The 20,622-nt window shown below is 44.2% G+C and overlaps 2 non-coding genes across 2 annotated transcripts; both read left to right on the forward strand.

Annotated features, from left to right (window-relative positions):
- The first annotated feature begins 9,834 nt into the window (after positions 1 to 9,834).
- On the forward strand, positions 9,835 to 9,906 carry trnaa-ugc (transfer RNA alanine (anticodon UGC)). The gene has a single exon. It is a non-coding gene; the product is annotated as a tRNA-Ala (tRNA).
- Positions 9,907 to 10,356: 450 nt separating this feature from the next.
- On the forward strand, positions 10,357 to 10,438 carry trnas-aga (transfer RNA serine (anticodon AGA)). The gene has a single exon. It is a non-coding gene; the product is annotated as a tRNA-Ser (tRNA).
- Positions 10,439 to 20,622: the final 10,184 nt, after the last annotated feature.

Consider the following 20,622-nt stretch of genomic DNA (forward strand, 5'->3'; position numbering starts at 1 on the left):
TCTTTTGATGGAACAAAGGAGCTTCTCCTGGAAGCAAAATGAGGTTCTAAAAAGTATCTGAACAGAAAAATCACTGTTTTTAAAATGTTTATAGTTGAGGCTCAGTGGCTGGGATTGTTCTGTTTCATCTGATCTTCTCTGAGCCTGTTTTCAGGTTTAAGTGTTTTTATGAGATGCTAATATGATGCTACAATGATATTAAGAGATGGCGTTTTCCAATTAACCCCTTCAGATCCCTCATGCATGCCAGTGGACATAATTTTTCTAAGATGTCTAGATCTAGAGTCCACCCAGCTACAAAAAAAAATCTGATTGGATGTCTGTATGCAAATCACATGTTCCACATCATCTAGAGTGGACTGCAGTAAAGCCACACCCCCTTTTTCAGCAAGCATGACTGAGGGCGAGGCACATTTTCATCTATTAATCATATTGTTAAAATACAGAATTTGTGATTAAACTGTTTAAAGGTAACATGCAATATTATATTACTTATGCATGTCTAAATATCAGATTTATAGCCTTTACTAAGACTTTTTCCATTTAAAAAAAAATCATCCCTTGGAATGGACTGGGATCTGATCTCACCAAGGGAAATCAAATACTGGGAGAAATACTGTTTTGATTTATGCTGACTGTTCTGATTTGATTTTCTAATCAGCTTATAATGATCTTATTGATCATGTACACCGAATATTCAGCTCAGGAGACTTTCTGGAGAGAATTTAATTTTAAATATGTAATTTTGTTAAAATAATACAAACTGAAAAATGAATAAAGTCATGTTTTTTTTGTTGTTGTTGTTGAAAAACATCTCTTAAGACTATTTAGATTCATTTTTTTACTACAATTTTAGATGGTTTCTCATGTTCAGATTATCTGTCCAGTAGAATGTTTGGGACATAATTGGCTTCTGAATGGGTTAAGAAAATAACATTGAGAGGGAAAATATTAATAATTGAGGGGATTAGCCTTTAAAAAGGTTCAGGCCTTATGCCCATCACAATAACCTTTATAGTCCTTACAAAAGTTGTGAAAAATGTGTTTGATTACAGAGTAAAAACAAAGGCATTATATAGAAATGTTGATGTTACTGCTAGTCTATTTGATTGCAATTAAAATATATATCAAGCAAATATCAGTGCATTAGTCCTGTAACCTGATGATGACAACACATTCTGACTCCTAACCGGTTAGATACAGCAGCTTGGTCAGTGGCCCCATGCTTCAAACTATGACACTGAACCCTTCAGACTAGACTCTGTGGTCAAGTTACCAATAACAAATATGAAACTTCTGGGTAGGCTTTCAAAATAAAGGCACAAAAACTACTTTAGTAAGATGAGGAAAAGATTGGTTGGTGTTTAAATTAGCATACTACTCATATCAGTTTGCACATCTGTAATGTAACTCACATCGTGTATTAAAAGGAAGTCAATGTTGATTATTGATTTCACACAGAACATGAACCCCAGCCTCTGGTATAAGAGTCCTGTGTTTGTTTGACCCATCCATCCACCCCAACTCCTCTATACACAGACTTTCTCAATTTATATACTATGTCACCTGACTTTGACGGCACATTAAAACATCATTCTAGATTGATGCCTCCAGAAATGATACTATATTGGTATCCTCAGTGTAATATACTATTTTTACATCAAAATTAGTGTGGATATGTATGTTTTTTTTAAATGCAGGCAAACAGTAGACCCATTGTTTTTGTCTAACGTGTTGCTATGAAAGCCCAAAATCAGATCATGTCTGCAGGAAAGCAGAGAGAAAGTGTTTTTTAGTGTAGTGGTCTTTGTATTCAGCTCTCAGTAATTTTGCAGCTTCTAACTGAATCTCTGTGGTTTGAAGTTCAGTTTCTCTCCTGTTTGTACATCCAGGTATCTGCATTATTTGACTGTTTCATGTTCGCTCTCAGCTGAACAGGAGTCATGTTAAGTTACTGCAGATGAAAAGCCAGTGTTTGCTGCTTCATAATAAAAGCTTTAAGATAACAACATTTTTGGGAAAAATTTATAAGAAATTAAATGCAGCACTGTTTTACAGCCACTCAACGAAAGAAGCACTTTGACACTTAAACACACCTTCAAACGGGTCCACTGTCAATCACAGCTGGAGCTGGAGGAAACCTCATAGCCAGCCTTGTTGAAATGACACTTGCTTACTAGTGTGTAAGAGCATTTCTAAGATTTCTATAAAAACAGATTTTCAGTGTGACGGTTTGACATCATGCATTTCTTCCTCTGTCTCTCTGTTTGTCTCTCCGTCTGTCTCATTACAGAAGCATTAACATTAATTCCTGCACCTCATCTCTCTGTAAAGGAAGCATCTGTTTTCTGTCTTGGACCAAAGCAGCCAACATCAGATCAATCTGCTTTAAGCTGGGAATGTAATTGTTTTTCTATTGACTGAAGGAAGATACGTTAAAGAGAGTTATACTTCCATGATATACATTTCTGACTACACAAACCGACAAGCACTTTCATTTTACATTATTTGAAAGTCTTCCAGAGCACACTGAGTCATGTCCATATGACCATGTTCCAGCGTTTCACACATCCTCTGCTCACACAGGACTGCAGAATGCTAAATGAGACTACAGTATTCATTAGAGAACAAAATATGTTGATTCTTCAGAAGGATTTAGAGGCCAAATCCTGGGCAACAGGAAATTGAAAATCAAGTCACACCATGCTAAGTAACCTTTAAAACGACAGACTCTTCCTTTGATCAATCTCTTTCTCTAATATTCCCTTTGCAGCTTCATTAGCACAATGTATTCTTCATTTAATTTCTCACAAAAGCCCTGGGAGAATACGAGACCCCTCTGAGCTATAATAAAGGCACCCGAGCATGTGCCTGAAATAAACTTATTAACCAGCGCCAATTAGGCCAACATTTTGTTTTGGATTCTATTGCCGAGGAGACCTTGTTAAGACATCGCCAAACGAGCGCAGAAACAGAAGGCCTTCGGTTTGTGGTGGACAGCAGACACGGCTCCAAGAGTTGAGGAAGTGTGATCTCGGCTTAGGCCAAAATATTTATTGGCCCTTTATTACATATTTACTGTTGCTATGGTAAAGGCAGCCCTTAACAACACTGACTATAATAAGAACTGGATCAGATGCCACATCATTGTACATTAAAGTATTTAGTGACACCTAGTGGGAGCCATAGGCAACCACAGCCTATTAAAATGCATGTTATCATCACAACCCCACCTATTTTTTTAAGATACCTTGATTAGAGATGCGCAATATTGGATTTTTGCCCGTATCTGATGCCGATATTTCCCAACTCACTATGGCAGATTTCTGATACGATACATGCACATATTGTTTTTCCACCTAACTGCAGAGAACATTAAGTCTCTCCTGTCGTGGAATTAACTATTCTGCCTACTCTTATAGTGATGACCCACTGGTAGATACAGGCATGAAATACAATGCTTTTCAAAATGGACACATTCATTGGTGCCTGTTTCTCTTTGTTCTTCGTTGTAATGATTGGGCTGATGGCTCTTAAAATGGGTACTTAAATGTAAAAGTGTTCAAGGACCATAATTTGGTTCCTCTTTGCTCCATCATTGAATCATTGCAAATAGCAACTTTGCTATCTGTTTCAGACACTTCAAAAGCCTCTGCAGGGCAGACATACTTGGGCACAGAATTAAAGTGTCATCTTATTGACCTGTCGTGATGGCAGAAGTGTTCAATTCGGGACAGTACCGATATTTCATTTTAAAGCCTTTATTGGCCAATACCAATAATGAGCTAATAATATTGTGCATCAGTAACCTTTATGTTAGTTTGTTTTTGAGATAATCAAGGATTCTCATGGCTGAGTGGTTATGGTGATGGAATAGAAATGCAGTTCTCTTGCTACAAACAGCTCAATTGCTTGCGAAATCATCTTCATATCCACATCTACTGTGTTCAGTCGTTCAAAAGGGTTTAGAGTCAGTGAGTCTTACTAATTAGTTTCAGATAAGTTAATCTGTGTCCCTTTGTCGATTAAGTGCTGTTGTGGGAACCTGACAGGCCAGATGCTTTGTTACACATAACCATCTTGGAAGCCATCTACTGTTTGGAAAAGGGCAGGCGCTTCAAAAAACACTTGACAGGTGATTGGATGAACTATGTGTTACATCCAACATGGGCTAACTTCAACCAATCAGATCAACTCACTCAACTGAAGCCAAAACCAGTTGGAAGAAGAGCAAAAACTGTTACGTTCTGAGTTTTGGCCAGGACCCCGGATGCAGAGAACAAGATAAGGGAAGTTTTTTCAAAAAGATTTATTGTTTCACACAGGGCAAAAAACAACTAAAGGCGAGGGCAGGTGCTGGACGCGGTCGGCTGGCTGGCGCAGCTGAGCAGGCAGGAGGAGATCCGTGCTGGCGTCGGTTCAGGAACTAGTGAGCTGCACACACGGCCGGGAGGAGCACTGAAGGCGACTGCGACTGAGACTGAATAGTCCGGCACAGGAGTGGTGACTTGGCCGAGCTCAAATAGCAGGGGGAATGTGATGATGAGAGCCAGGTGCGTCTCATTAGGCTGAGCCAGCCAATGACTGCCGCCGCTGCCACACACACTGCCCTGGAAGGAAAACGGGGGAGGGAAGGGGAGACAAAGAAAAAAAAAGGGAAACACAACGCAGGCCAGACCAAAACACCTACAACCATGACATTACCCCCCCCTCAACGGACGCCACCCGGCGGCCTGCCAGGCTTGTCTGGAAAGGCCCTGTAAAAGTCATTAATAAGGTCCGGGTCCAGAATCAATGAACGGGACACCCATGACCGTTCTTCTGGGCCATACCCCTCCCAGTCCACCAAAAACTGGTATCCTCGGCCCCGTCTGCGGACATCCAGCAACCGCCGGACAGTGTAGGCAGGGTGGTCATCAATGAGCCGGGGGGGTGGAGGGGGTTCGGCCGGAGGGCACAGAGCACTGGTGGACACAGGCTTCAGCAGGGAAACGTGAAAAGCCGGGTGAACATTAAGGGCTGCAGGCAACTTGAGTCTCATCACACTGGGATTGATTACCTTCTCAATTTCAAAAGGACCGATGTACCTGGGGGCTAGCTTCCTGCTCTCCGTCTGCAGAGGGATGTCGCGTGAGGACAGCCAGACCTTTTGACCCGGCAGATAGTGGGGGGCAGGAGCGCGACGTCTGTCCGCCAACCGTTGGTTGCGAGCCGCAGTCCGCGTGAGAGCCGCCCTCGCCTCACGCCAGACCCGACGAGCCCGCCGGAGGTGCTCCTGTACGGACGGAACTGCCACTTCGGTCTCCTGGATGGGGAAGAGGGGAGGTTGGAAACCCACAGAGGCCATAAAGGGGGACATACCTGTGGCTGAGCTGACAAGGGAGTTGTGGGCATATTCCACCCAGGGGATATGGGTGGACCACGAGGCGGGATGTCTTGAGGTGACGCACCGAAGAGCTGACTCGAGGTCCTGGTTGGCCCGCTCCGTCTGGCCGTTGGTTTGAGGATGGTACCCAGACGAGAGGCTGGCCGACGCACCCAGAGCCTGGCAGAAGGCCCTCCAGACCTGGGAGGAGAACTGCGGACCCCGGTCCGAAACGATGTCCTGAGGTATTCCATGAAGTCTGAACACATGTTGGACGAGGAGGTTGGCAGTCTCTAGGGCTGAGGGGAGTTTGGGCAGAGGAACAAAATGCACAGCTTTGGAAAAACGATCAATAATGGTAAGAATTACTGTGTTACCCTCTGAAGGTGGGAGTCCAGAGACGAAGTCCACAGCGACATGGGACCAAGGGCGATGAGGGATGGGCAGTGGACGTAGGAGGCCAGCAGGAGTCTGGTGGGAGGATTTGTTGCGGGCACAGATGGAGCAGGCGGAGACATATCCCTTGGTATCTGATGTTATGGTGGGCCACCAAAAACTGCGTCGGAGCAAGGAGAGGGTGCGATGAAACCCTGGATGACAGGCAACCTTGGAAGCATGTCCCCACTGGAGCACAGGAGTCCTGGCAGAGGGTGGAACGAACATCCGGTTGGGAGGGCAGCCCTCAGGAATGGGTTGATCTTGTTGAGCCTCCTGAACCACTTGCTCAATCTCCCACCTGGCCGCCCCCACCACGCAGGAGGAAGGGAGGATGGTCTCTACAGGTGCGTCTTCCACAGGAGGAGTAAACTGTCGGGACAAGGCGTCTGGCTTAACATTCCTGGACCCAGGGCGGTAGGTGAGGGAGAACTGGAACCGGCCCAAGAACAGGGCCCACCGAGCCTGCCGGGAGTTTAGCCGTCGTGCCGATCGTAGATAGGAGAGGTTCTTGTGGTCAGTCCATACCATAAAAGGGTGTGTGGAGCCCTCCAACCAATGCCTCCACTCCTGGAGAGCTAAGACCACAGCGAGAAGCTCCCTGTTGCCCACGTCGTAATTCCTCTCTGCCGGGGTGAGCCGGCGAGAGAAAAAGGCACAGGGGTGCATCTTGTGGTCTACTGGGGAACGTTGGGAGAGGACTGCTCCAACACCAGAGTCAGAGGCGTCGACTTCGACCACGAACGGTAGTGCGGGATCTGGGTGGGAAAGCACAGGTGCAGAGGTAAACAGGCACTTTAACCGGTTGAAGGCAGCGTCAGCCGCCTGGGACCACACAAAGGGGAGCTTGGAGGAGGTCAGCTGCGTGAGTGGGGCCGCTACTTGGCTGTAATTACGAATAAACCTCCTGTAAAAGTTGGCAAAACCCAAAAATCTCTGGAGATGTTTTCTGGTAGCGGGGACAGGCCACTCGGCCACCGCTTGGACCTTGGCAGGGTCCGCCTTCAACTGTCCCTTTTCTACAATGAACCCCAAAAAACTGACGGATGAAACATGAAACTCACATTTTTCAGCCTTCACAAAGAGTCTGTTCTCTAGCAGTCTTTTCAATACCAGTCTTACATGCTGGACATGTTCATCAGAGTCTCTGGAAAAAATCAAAATGTCATCTAAATACACAAACACAAACCTGTTGAGCATGTCTCTTAAAACGTCATTGATCAGTGCTTGAAAAACGGCTGGAGCGTTGGTTAGGCCAAAAGGCATCACGAGGTATTCGAAATGCCCGAGGGGGGTGTTGAATGCCGTCTTCCACTCATCCCCTTCCTTAATTCTGATGAGGTGGTAGGCGTTGCGAAGGTCTAACTTTGAAAAAATGGTTGCCTGGTGCAGAGGACCAAAAGCGGAGTCTATCAGAGGGAGTGGGTACTTATTTTTCACTGTAATGTCGTTTATGCCTCTGAAATCTATGCAAGGGCGCAGGGTTTTATCTTTCTTCTCGACAAAGAAAAACCCTGCTCCCACTGGGGAGGAGGAAGGGCGGATGAGCCCCGCAGCTAAAGAGTCAGTAATGTACTGCTCCATGGACTCTCTTTCTGGTTTGGACAGGTTGTATAACTTTTGGGACGGAAGGGGGGCTCCAGGGAGCAGCTCAATGGCACAGTCATAGGGCCGGTGTGGGGGAAGAGAAAGAGCTTTGTCTTTGCTAAAAACCTCCTGGAGGTCATGGTACATGGGGGGAATGGAGGACAAGTCAATAGGTTTAGGTGGCACAGGTGACGAGGAGGCGCTGGGGGGAATGGCAGAGTGAAGGCAGTGGGAATGACAGAAAGTACTCCAATTGGTTATGGCAGAAGCGGACCAGTCAATATGGGGGTTGTGCAGCTTTAGCCAGGGGAGACCCAGAACCAGAGGTGATGTGGGAGATGGAATAATTAACAGAGAAATTACTTCCTGATGATTGCCTGAAAGCTGCAGGGTCATAGGAGCAGTACGGTGGGTAACACTAGCAAGTAACTGACCACTCAGAGTGAGAACGTTCCTAGGCTCCGGGAGAGGCTCAGTAGGAAGGTTAGCTTGACTACACAGTTCAGAGTCAATAAAATTGTCATCTGCTCCACTATCAACCAGTACTTGCAGGGGTATCGTGTGATGTGGGAGTCTGAGCATACCTTGCAGTTGAACTCGGGTGGAGGGTGAGGAAGAGGAGATGGTACGGCTCACCAGCGCCCCTCCAGTGGCTGATGAGCCTGCCCTTTTGACAGTTGTGGACAGGTGGCGAGGAAGTGGCCAGGCTGGCCACAGTAGATGCAGAGCCGGTGCTGGAATCTGTGCTCCCGTTCCGCGGGAGACAACCTGGCTCTGCCCAACTGCATGGATTCCTCCTCTTTAGGGGCAGAGGAAAAACCCGGATGAGGAACTGGGGCTGGAATGGGGGTGAGGTCCCGGGAGATCCCGCGTGGAGGAGCGGACACAGAGGGGTGGTTGGAAGCCAAGGGAGGAAGGGTGCCCTGTCTCCCAACTCTCTCCCTGCGTCTCTCACGTAGCCGGTTATCGAGTCTAATGGCTAATGAGATTAGTTCATCAAGAGACTGGGTCTCATCTCGTGCTGCCAATTCATCCTTAACATAATCAGCTAATCCCAGAAGAAAAATGCTTTGCAATGCGAGCTCATCCCACCCGCTCTCGGCTGCCAGAATGCGGAAGTCGATAGCGTACTGGGAGACTGGAGCTGAACCCTGGCGAAGGGAAAGGAGCCGACTGCTGGCTTCTTTCCCTTGGACCGGGTGATCGAAAACTTTACGCATCTCACTGACGAAGGAGGAATATGACTGAGTTACCGCCGAATTGGTGGAGATAGCCAAAGCCCAAGAGGCAGCCCGATCAGTTAACAAACTCATAATAAAAGCGATTTTCGATCTATCTGTGGCGTAAGTCTGGGATTGCTGTTCAAACACTAAAGTACACTGAAGCAAGAAACGACTACATGCCCCTAATTCTCCCGAATACCTGACTGGGGTGGGGATGTATGGTTCCCGGGAGAGGCTGGATGGAGGAGCCGGAGACGCCATGGTGGGAACAGGGGAAGGAGGAAGATTCCCGGGCGGAACCAAGCTGGAGATCTGACTGACGGCCTGATCCATGCGGCTGCCGAGCTGAGATACGCTGGTCACAAGGTTCTGGAGAACGCCTTGGATTTCGTGGATGGCTTCCCCCATCTGACCAACACGTGCACCTTGCGAGGATAGCGCCTGTCGAAACTTATCTGTCTCCGCGGGGTCCATGATTTGGCCGGACTATTCTGTTACGTTCTGAGTTTTGGCCAGGACCCCGGATGCAGAGAACAAGATAAGGGAAGTTTTTTCAAAAAGATTTATTGTTTCACACAGGGCAAAAAACAACTAAAGGCGAGGGCAGGTGCTGGACGCGGTCGGCTGGCTGGCGCAGCTGAGCAGGCAGGAGGAGATCCGTGCTGGCGTCGGTTCAGGAACTAGTGAGCTTCACACACGGCCGGGAGGAGCACTGAAGGCGACTGCGACTGAGACTGAATAGTCCGGCACAGGAGTGGTGACTTGGCCGAGCTCAAATAGCAGGGGGAATGTGATGATGAGAGCCAGGTGCGTCTCATTAGGCTGAGCCAGCCAATGACTGCCGCCGCTGCCACACACACTGCCCTGGAAGGAAAACGGGGGAGGGAAGGGGAGACAAAGAAAAAAAAAGGGAAACACAACGCAGGCCAGACCAAAACACCTACAACCATGACAAAAACATCTTTACCGTCATTCAAAGCCTTCAGGGCCATTCTTTGCTCTTCTTTCAATGAAGAAATACTCTCTAGTTCTTATATAACTGATGCTATCATAGTATTTACACTAACCTCAAGAGCTGCCTTGGTTTGTTCAAGACAAGTTGTTTACAGCCTCAGAGCCTGGCAAGATGGATTCTCGCATGACCTTGTGAGCTTGCAAATCCAGCTGCCTTTAAGGGACATTCTTAGGTACTGTGTGCGGCTCTGCTGTCCGTAAGTTGTGCAAGGGGATGTAGCTCAGTGGTAGAGCGCATGCTTTGCATGTATGAGGCCCCGGGTTCAATCCCCGGCATCTCCATTAGGCTTTATGCTCATGATTCATGTTCAATAAATTACAAACAGTAACTCCTGGGGCATCTCTGTGCAGGTTGCTAGCATCAGCTAACAGTGTGAATTTCTACTAACGGATACTGCAGAATTGTGAAGAATGCGTAGTTAAACTAATATTAGAATTAATCTGCAGTGATTACAGCACAATGCATGCTGCTTAGCTCTGGGTCCAGCTTCTTCTGATATCATGCACACCAACTATCCCAGAATTAATGTAGTCCTATAAAATAAATCTTGAATAATTGTAGACAGTGCTATGCCTCACATGGGGCACCAAAATGTAAGGTACAGTTGGAACTCTGTCCACTTAGGAGTCATCAGTAATGAGAATGTTCTGCACAGATAATCAATGTCAATGTCAATATTGACTCCTATTGCTTGAAAGACAGCAGGTGCACATTTTTTTCTTGTATGGTGGGTTGTCGTGGCCGAGTGGTTAAGGCGATGGACTAGAAATCCATTGGGGTATCCCCGCGCAGGTTCAAGTCCTGCCGACAACGGCGTCTTTCATGTTGCATTTGCTAGATTGAAAAGGCATCTGCCCTTGTGGAGGATTCTGGTTCAGATCGATGCTGAAGAAAACTTAAAAATGTGATCACTCTGTGCAAGTTCTGTAGAACTTACAGACACTGAACAACACTTTGGTCTTGTGAGCTGAAAGGATTTCAGAATTTAAAGTGTTGATGACAGAAAATGCATGTAGTTTCCATGAGAAAACTTCAAAACACAGTCAAAAAAATGCATTTGTTGTTCAATAAAGCAAAGACAATGAAATGTTGTATTTGCCAGTGACTGTAATTTTCTGTCATCCATGTCAAATATTGGCTCAGATTTCATTACATGGTGACAGTGTTTGTAAGATGTAAAGGCAAAGATTGAACAGCAGTGAAGAACCAACCAATGGCAACCAATGTAGTTTTTGTGGCCGAGTGGTTAAGGCAATGGAGTAGAAATCCACTGGGGTCTCCCCGACCAGGTTAGGATCCTGCCGACAACTACAGTTTTGAACAGAGGGAAGCACAGGGAATTTGCATAGTTGTCTAATAACTGACACTGCAGAATTATGAAGGATGCACTTTTCTGCATCCGAAAAATGATAGATGATAGTTCTTGCTCAGTGTGACCAAAGAGGTAAATTATGTTCTACACCAACTGTATAAACCCCTTTTCTGCTGCTAAACATGATGGTTTTTTGTTGTTGTTGTTGTTTTTTTTTGGGGGGGGGTTGCAGACAGAAGTCTGACTTTAACCTCAGAATTCAAATGATTTTTTTCTCATGTGGCCTAACTCCTCTTTCATACAAGAGAGATCTTTTAATGTCTACAGGGCATTCATTACTTTATTTTGTCGGGAAAAATTCAAAGAACTAGTATTTCAAAGAACACCATAGACTGGGACCAGGGTCAGTTGATAGAATCATAAAGTAACTGTACATAGTCTATAATAACCCAAAAAGTGGACTTACTTAAGTAATCCTTGATTAGTTAATTTATTGCAAAATTCCATTAGTTTTCAATGAGACTGTTTTGAGGCAGATTAGAAACAGTAACCCCTGACTGTCTGCTACTGTGTGTCAGATTCCACTTTAAATTAATGCCATCAGTCTTCCAAAAGTCCAAACCGTGGTGTGAAATAACCCCGTCAGATGACCTGTTTTAAACAGAATATAAAGCCGACCATACAGCTTTAATGAGGACAGAACTGGAAAAAGTTTCACACTTAACTAATGGTCAGATATACCGTATACGGGTAACTGGTGCTTTCAAGCCGGCTAGTGTTGTGAAATCACATGTTCACAGAGTAACAGATATGAGCCTGGAGCACACAGCGCTGTGCATCTGATGCTCCGCAGATAGATAATAAAGCACCAGGTATCCACGATGGAGCTATGGATCCAATTAGAAGAGCAGTGCAGTGAGATGGAGAGAAATATTAAAATGTGATAATATCAGGGATGTGTGCCTGTGCGGCTGCTGTTTCTCTTTTTTTTTTTTCCTCTTAGCCTCTGTAACACCTCTCTACAGCAAGGTACATATCCTGACTCTAAGACACAGGAAATTAAACTTGTTTTCGTTCCCCTGATAGTTCCTGCCAGGAGATTAGATCACCATGGTGAACTCACCTCACTCACCCCTCTGGTGTCAGACTGTCCCTCAGAGGCCACCATAGGGGCCACATGTCTTTCCTGCCAATAATCACCCCATTAAAATGAATGATTTTGCCCAGGCCGTGTACTGTACATAATCGTCAATTAGCCACTGGCGTCGAGATGGCACCTCTGCTAACCTCTAAGAGTCTGCTGGAGCCTCATTATGGGGAGTGTGACTCACTCATGATCACAGCCGGTCTCTGGGCAATAATGGGAATTGAAACATCAGCTTCATGTTCATGAGAGTCACACAGAGCGACGAAATGAACTGCGTGCAGCATCTTCTCGCCGCTTGATCATCTAAATGAGAGGAGGCTTCGTTAGATTTGGTTTGTTTTTTAATGATACAATTAGGAAATTATGAAGGGAGGGGGAGGGGGCAGGAGGTCATGGGTAGCAGACAGAGACACTGCTCTAAAGCTTTTTCTAATCTTGTATCTCAGTACCCTGTCTGCACTGAATGTCTTTCACGTTTTTTTAGTCATCTATCTCATGCATGTCTGATGGAACACATCAGTTTTAATCACTGTAGCTGTCACTTGCTGTATAATAGCTCAGACTTCTCACTTCCCCTTCCCCTCCCTGTGACCTAAAGCGTATTTGGACAGTTCCAGTCTATTTGCCTGAAGACACCAGTGGACTCTTTGAAAAAACAACACAAAAATGCCCTATTGGATGCCACTATGGTAGATAAAATGTGGTTTAAGTGCTCTTCCAATGGAGAAAATATGCTGAAGAGCCCTTTAGAGTGCCCTTCCAGTCGAGAAAATATGGTAAATGACCTCTAAGGTGCCCTTCCAATGGAGAAAATGTGATAAAGTGCACTTCCAATGGGAAAATGTGCTAAAGTGCCCCCAAGGGTGCCCTTCTAATGGAGAAAAAATGTTGACATGCCCCCGAGAGTATGCCTCCTGTAGAAAAAATGTGGTATAGTGCCTTCTAAGCTGCCCTTCCAGTGGAGAAAATGTGCTGAATTGCCCTCTAGAGTCCCTTACCAGTAGAAATAATGTGGTAAAGTGTTTCTGAACCCTGGTCCTCAGCCTGAAAAAGAAAAAAATGTGATGAAATGCCTTCTCAGGCTGCCCTTCCCACTGAGAAAATGAGATAAAGTGCCCTCTAGAGCAATCCTGGTCCTCAAGATGAACAGGTCGTTATCAGGCTTCTGCCAAGGCTGGATCAGGTGTGTTGGAACAGGGAAACACCTAAAACATGCAGGGCAGTGGGTCCTGAGGACCAGGATTAGGAGACCCTGCTCTAGAGCAGTTTTTCTCATGCTGGTATTGTGCCACATATAGCTTTTATTGGACTCTGCCCCTCAAACTGCCTGAGTCCACCACTGGCTGAAGACAATCCAAAGTCTCACCAGGGTGCAGATTTTTGGGTCAGATGTGTTGTTATTTTCTGCTGCACTGCCACAGATACACTGGGGGAAGTTTTTCAGCTGTGTACACATCTGGTTGTACTGCCCCTCCTTCTACCACTGTATACCCCACTCTCCCACTGGCTGCCTGAGGGAAGATGAACATACATGCTGTAAGAGAGTTTCACCAGTGCAGAATAAATTCTCTCCTGATAGTGTAATGTTTGAAAGACATCTGAAAGATGTTTTATTGACTGTTCTATTCAACTGTTTCATGGATTTATTTATTTAATGAAGAATGGGTAGCTTAGAGCATAACAGGCATAAAATAGCATGTCTTTTCATAAGGCTGTGATATCTGTGCTGAGTAGTTTTCCACTAAACTGAAAGGCCCAGTGTGCAAGATTCAGTGTTGAAAGGTAAAGGCCACCTTTGCTGTGATCATACAGAGTACAGTTATCGCTCTACGCTCAACCCATCTTATTATTACGAGCAGTGGATGGCCACTGTACAGTGCCTGGGTTCTTAGCCAGAATTTTGGTTAGGGGTACTGACTAGCATACATGTTTTTGATGGTCGGGGAGATCCACACAGGTACAGGGAGAACATGCAAACTCTACACAGAAAGGCCAAGTGAACCATGACCTTCTTGCTATGAAACAAAAGCACTGACTACTGTGTTGGCAGCACTCAGGTGACCTATTGGCGAATATGGCATAAATTGAATTTAATTAGTGTATTTTCATCTGAAAAGTTTTCATTGACTTAGAAAGAGCCATTTATATCTACAGGGGGAGCAGGTTCTCCAGGTTCTCTTCTAAGGAGGTCACCATGTTGAACCTCCATGTTTCTACAGTAGCCTTTCGTATTTTTCTGCAAGATTCATGGCTATGTAGGTTCTCCTACATCCTTGGAAAGGGAGGGTGAGGGAAGGTGTTCACTACTAGATGCCTTTGAATGCCACCCACTGGTCCTTTCAGAGTAGTCCTGAAACCATTGTCAGACTCAAGACAGATCTGTGTCTTTGCTACCAATCCTCTCAATGATCATTAAAACTGATCTGCTGACAAAAGTTGTCACGTCTTGTATACAGACACTTGTTTCTGCACAATTACAATTGGCACAAATCAGTGGCACTGACATTACATTCCCTGTGGATGTTTCACAATAAAAGCCTTCCAATATTTTGCCAGTGCAATGCTTTAATTGTGAAGAAGGGGCAACAGGAAATGTCGTGCCACAGTGATGCTAAAGGAGATTGAGTTACAAGCTATGTGTACTGATAGTTGCACTCAGCCAAAAAAAAAAAAAAAAGATGAACCAGTTTTGGCTACAAGCAGACATCATCTTCTGTATAACAACACGCTGCACAGAAAACACTAAACAACATATTGACTTCCATGCCATCCCAAGGTGAGAACTGGTCTAGGCTCTGCCACTGGTGAGCGCTGTCTAAACACTGCTGAGCATGCAGCAATACCCTGACAGTCAATGAAGAGCATGACAGCAGACTGTAGCTGTGGACGAGCTGCTTTTACTTCACACCCTGTGTAGAAAGACTGTAATGCTGAGAGTTTGTCAGAAGAGCAGGATCGCAGGTTGTCCCTTCTATTGGTGAAGATTTCATTTTTTTCTATCCTCTTAGATACCCTTAACCCTAATCTTTAAACACTGCAAGTTTGTCACACCACAGAAACGTGTTATTAATCCACCCAACCAAATTTCAATGATTAAAAAAATCTCTAAGTATACAAATTTAGGTCTTAGATTTATGAAAGAATTAGCGGTTTTCTCTGCTCTGAAATGCTGGTGTCCACTCTGCTGTCTCAGGGTCAAACAACACTATGACCTGAAAACAAGCTGAAACATGGACGCTCCATCCAGCAGCTTCATTAGACATGTCCAGCCACCGCAGCCAGAGGACCATGACAGGATGGTGTTTTTTATTTCTTCTGTCAGGTTGTTGGAACTGATCTGGACCGAGAGGTTCACTGAAGGTACATTTGGAACTGATCGTTAGGGAGGGTGAGGGGAGGGGGAGGCAGTGTCTTTCAAAGTTCAGTTGTGAATACAGTCAAGACACATTGAGGACGCATTGAGATTCCACACCACATTCTTCCAGCAGTGTGTACGCGACACACTAGTAACTACAATGTCACCAGACTCCCTTAAAAACTTGACAGTTTTGAAAGTTGCTGAGTGAGGCGATACTTCACAAACTTTGTGAGAGGTTGCCTGCAACAAATTCTTAATTATTTGGGCCTTCTTGTAAATTCGGCAAATGTTACATTAAGTCATTTCTTTCTTTGTGTAAAAAATATTGTGTCCGTTTGTCTCTGCATGTTGGCTATTGCTATTTAAAAACAATTAACACATTTTTCAAATGTGTTTACTTGTCTACAGACCAGGGATATCAAACTCCTTTGGTGAATTCTTATTCTTACACCTTCTTGAAAATTGGGCATTAAATCTAATACATGAAGTTATTGTTTCTTTCCTTGAAGAAACATTGTGTTGTTGGCAGGTAGGAGAGATGCTCTGTGGTGCGCTGGGACTCTTTTTTTTTTACTATCTCTGACTCTGTCATTAATGCCACTCATAGTCATAGTTGATGTTTTCTGATGTTCTGATGTTGATGTTCACTGTCAGAAGAAGTTAAAGTGTGCGCCCTGCTCATATTTCAGATATAAAATCCCAGCGCACTGTGGAGCATCTTGCCTGCCAGGCAGTAAAACATGAGGCTCACAGGAGTTTAGTGTAACACTGAGCTGAAAAAAAAAAGAAAGAAACGGATAGTTGCATCTTCATTTTAAATGGCCAAACGGAAAGTATTAGACATATAGAGTGGGGAAGTGAGATCCAATCTCACTTGTGCACTTGAGATGGATCTGGAGATGCATTGTAATGTCTGGTGTGAACTCACATACCAGGAGCTGTCCACTTGTGATCAGATCACCAAACATTAGTGCCATCATTGTGTAAGAAAATGTGTTGTACATTTTGTTGTCTGTCAATGATTTTTGGCAAGAAAGAAAAAAAAAAAAAAAATATATATATATATATATTTGTTCATATACAGTTGATATACAGTGCAGCCAGCTCATGGTGGTGCACTGCAGTTTACCATCTATATCATCACAGTTTTAAGCCTGTCAGCAGACTTTTAAGAGCCCATTCAAATCACTTTCTTGTATGTTTAGCAGAGACAAGTTTGATTTGTATAGAAATGAAATCTGATGGAGGGGGTTTGTCCTTGTCATCCCATTTAGCCATGGCTGCTTTTAAGTACGTGTTCTGTGGTGTAGGGAGGGAGGCGGGGGGACGAGAGGGGGAGATGTTTTTGTTTCTGCACTCAGTAGTAATATTTTAGACTTTTTTTCTAAAGCTCTTACTTTGCTGCTCAAATGGAATCTAAGCTGCTCCTATTTGTTCTGCTCTCTGTGAGCTCCTGGATTTTCTAAATGGTGACAAATTTAACAGGCGGTGCGTGTGATACCTCAAACATTAATGGTCAGTAAATGTGAATGATGCAGGCTACTGCATTATGACCTTGTGTTTTTGTTTCAGTGTTTCTGTTGGTTCTACAGTTCACTTACAGGCTCCACATCATCCAAGTGGCCGGTTAAGAAGAGTGAGAAGTCAGCTGTCAGTGGTTAAATAAAACAGAGCAGCCAAAAAATACAATTACTGCCTCACAGTTTGTTTCCGCTAACTAGTCAAGTTACAGTTTACATCCATGTCTGTCCACACTCATATAATGTCTGTAGTGAAGACTTTGAAGGCATTTAATATGGAACTTAACATAATATTGACCTGCTGTAGTTCCAGTGAACACACACGCCCGCACAGACACATGGAAGCGATTACATTTTGCTGCCTAGGTGGTGCATGCACTGAAACATGTTGTTCTCAGCTGAGTCTGTTGAAAGTTTTAAGGCATTTTAACAAAGTCCTTCAGAGATTTCTCTGGGTTGTCAGCATTGCTTTCTTAAACACCAGTGCAGATCAGATTGTGGTGGATGCAATGAGTTTGAATGTCAAGTACAGTTTCTTTTACAACTTTATTTTCCTCACTGACTTTATTCATTTTGCACTGCAGTTTATTAACAGTACTGAGTTTGTTATTGTCCCTCTGCAGATTGTATAGTTATTTTTGGTTGAACTCCAGGTTTTCTTTAATGTCCAGAATATCTGGTATTAAATCTGGTGTTTGTAGCTTCCTGCTGAATGAATGCAGGAGCTATGAAAAGGCTGTCTGTGTCGGTAGAGTAAGTGGGTTGGTTTTTTACATCTGTTCTCCTCCTCCTGAGTGGCTGTCCAGATCGGCCATTCTTCATACATTACAGTGGTTGTCATTAAAGCGTTTGAGTTTACTCAGGTGCACCATACTTTGATCTTTTTGGCGGGCCAGATTAAACTTTGTTATGAAGCTCTGTGGTAGCGAAAAACTAAAGAAAAACTGGCTGGTAAAGCTACATGGTAGCAAACTTTCCCAAGAGGTTTCTAGCGGCAGTGTGGCACCATCACTGACATTGCAGATGATCAGTCTTCCTCCTCTTAGAGTCTTGGAGAACTGAGCTCAAGCCTCTTCACAATGAGTAGATACACGCTTCCTTCCACATGATGATGCAGTTGGTGAGTGTAGTTTGGTAAAAAAGAAAATATTTCCTACAATAAACTGCTCACAACAAGGTCTGTGGATTATCTTGAGTAACTGGGTCATGATTTCAGGAAAGAGGTATTTCTGTTGAGTATTTTAAACATATTTTTTTTGTGATTTTTTATGCACTGCAAGCCATTTGCCATTTGACTCAATAAACCAAAATCTATAGTTTATTCATGTTTTCTAGGATGGCTGTGGCCCTTCAGTAGCAGTGGTGTCGGCAGGGACAGGGAGGACAGAGATGTGATGAGGCCACATGATAATCACCATCACCGGAGCCTCTTTCATTCAGATCAGCCAACAGCAGACTGACAGCTCAGGTATTGAAGATGCAAGTCACAGCTGATAAGAAGCAAGAAATGACAACAAACAGGGGCAGCATAGGAGATGAAATTACCAGCAGCAGCCGCCTGATGTCTCAATGTATGACATTCAGCCGGACGGAGCCCGGAGGAACCCGCCACACCTAATCGTCACTGCACTCGACGGCGAAAAGGAAAGAAAGGAGGACGGGAACGCCCATGGGCTGAAAACAAAACCTGGAAGCAGGCCAATAAGCTGTGAATGTTGGCTGCCCTCGCTGCTCAACCTGAAAGGAAAGCTGTCGGTGTAATTGAAAGAAATAAAGAAGAAAAACTGAAATGGAAGATGAAGGGAAAAGGAGGAGGAAGGTAATAGTCTCCTTTATAGCATAACTGAGTTATTTTAGATGGAGAGGAAAGACACTCACTTCACTTCCCCAAAAAACCTTCACATAAATTATTCAAATAGGTTGTGGGAGGGGGAGTCATTTGCATATAGATAAAAGTCAGTTTAATATTGTAAATTACCTTTTTATATGGCAATCTGGAAGATTTGGTTTTAATCTCCCAATAAATGTCTCGCTGCGTGTTTTCTCTGCCTACCTGGAGTGTATGAGTGGGTGAGGAGGAGGAGGAGTAGCGGTGGAGGATGGGGGATGAGACGAGATGAGGTGGGGAGGGTGTGGGTGGAGATATCACAGAGGAAAAGGTTCCCCATTCGTTTTGCTGCCTCTCCTTTAATTAATAGATTATGTACACACGCACACTCCTGTCAGTCTCTCTCAGAGCTTCCCATTACCACTGTGACCCCTCTTTCCGCTGCCCGCCAACCTCTAACACACACACACACACACACACACACACGTACGTATCAGGCACAAGCATGTGGGGATTGATGAATGGGTGGGTGAACTGGGGATAGAGAAGTAAATGTGGTGGGTGAGGACAACCATTGATGAGAAAGCAGAAATCCAGGTCTAAAACTTCTGAAATTCAAAATACCAGAAGTTCTCAAATAAAAGCCGGGATTCAAATAAAAGCCCCATCTCCAACCAGCGCTCGCAAACAAAAGCCAGGTCAGGTAAAATTAATTTGAGCAGAGTTGGAAATAGCCATCACGGGGAAATGTGATATAATTTAAATGTGGGGTCAAATGTGTTGTCATGGTTTTGGTTTTTGTTGGTCATTTCCTGTTTTATTTTTGTAGTCCTGGTCCTCCCTCATGTGTCTTGTCTTTACTTCCTGTCTTTGTTCTTTTCCCGCTCTTTTTGATTATCATTGGTTTCACCTGTCTGTCCACCTGTGTCTAATTTGGTCCCTGTGTTTTCTGTTTCTTTGTCAGTTTGTTTGTTACCCATGCCTGTCATCCTGCGTCTCCTGTGTTACCCTCCTGTGTTTGGACCTTGTGTTATTTTTCCCTGGACTGTTTTTTGTGGTTGCCTTTTTTGTGGATTCTTTTGTTTCTTTGGACCCTGGATGTTCCCCTCCTGTGTTTGTGTGAGCCTTTGTTTCATTTGTTTCATTTCATTAAACCTTTTTGAACTGGTCCTCTCTTGTTGTCTGCATTTTGGGTCCTAAACAACCGTTCCTAACATGTGCGTCAAATGTGGCAGTTTGGTCAGTACCCCCATGCTTCAAACTATGGTGCTGTAGGTACACCTTTAGTGTCATTCATGGAGACGTCCTTAATGTAAATATTCAAGTTTTATTTATTCAAGTTAATTAAACTTAAGTTTTCTAGTCTTTATTTTCACAACACTTAAGAACATGATCACCATATTAGCAGACTTCTCGTGTATGAGAGTTAAAATTCTCCTGAGACCCTGTGCAGCTAGAAGTTAAAGACTGATTAATGTCATGATCTTATCTGTTGAAGCCTACATGACACATGTCATACTTTGTTTTACAGGAAGGAAACATGATTGGATTTGGCTATAAGAACACAAAGAAATCGAGAGTTCTTTTTTTTCTTTGGCATGTATTTTGTTAAATAGGTGCACAATATGAGCAGGGATGCGATCTCAGTGGGTTAAAAAAGCATTTTTTATTTCATTTAGGCTTTAAAGGGAAAACAGTGTTACAGAATCTCCCAAACAATGGATGTGAATAGTGACCAGTTTTCAAATGGAAAAAACAACCAAAAAACACCATCAAATGCCTCCATACTGCTCATCTGGTGTAAGGCAAGTGTCCTAAAGCCCTGACATGCC

Source organism: Lutjanus erythropterus, chromosome 21 (assembly GCF_056507025.1).
Source record: "Lutjanus erythropterus isolate fLutEry1 chromosome 21, fLutEry1.hap2, whole genome shotgun sequence".
Taxonomy (NCBI): domain Eukaryota; kingdom Metazoa; phylum Chordata; class Actinopteri; order Lutjaniformes; family Lutjanidae; genus Lutjanus; species Lutjanus erythropterus.